Genomic DNA, 526 nt, shown 5'->3' with positions numbered 1-526 from the left:
GTCTGTTACACTTTTTATACAGTTCAGGAGAATTCCATCCCAGGGAATTACACTCACCAGGCAGCTCTTCTCACCTTAGTTAACCCTGCCAGGATCACTACCACAGAGGCACACTCAAGAGCCCATCTCCCAGGCCACTCCAGATCTCTCAGGTTGATTGTGGAGATTTACCATCAAAAAGAAAGTAGACGAAGAAAAGCCCTGTTGGTAGAAGAGATTAGGTTCTCTGTATGGCATTATTGGTCCCTCTGTATAACTGTAAAAGGAAACTCCGTGTTAGAAAAACATGAAAAGTCAGGAGACACACCACAAAGCACACCTCTCACAAGGCCTGTGTCTCAGAAATGTCCACATCAGACCTGCTTCTAAGGCTTTCCTCCCACTCCCCCCAAAACGAAAGCCATCATGGTAAGTACCTCAGTTAAAGAGGGACGGAGGAACCTAAGTCACAGATCCTCAACTACTTCTTCTTCTTCTTCTTCTTCTTCTTCTTCTTCTTCTTCTTCTTCTTCTTCTTCTTCTTCTT

The sequence above is a fragment of the Psammomys obesus genome, unplaced genomic scaffold (genome assembly GCF_907164565.1).
Source record: "Psammomys obesus unplaced genomic scaffold, mPsaObe1.curated_primary_1811, whole genome shotgun sequence".
Lineage (NCBI taxonomy): Eukaryota > Metazoa > Chordata > Mammalia > Rodentia > Muridae > Psammomys > Psammomys obesus.
Note: the sequence above shows the minus strand (reverse complement) of the source record.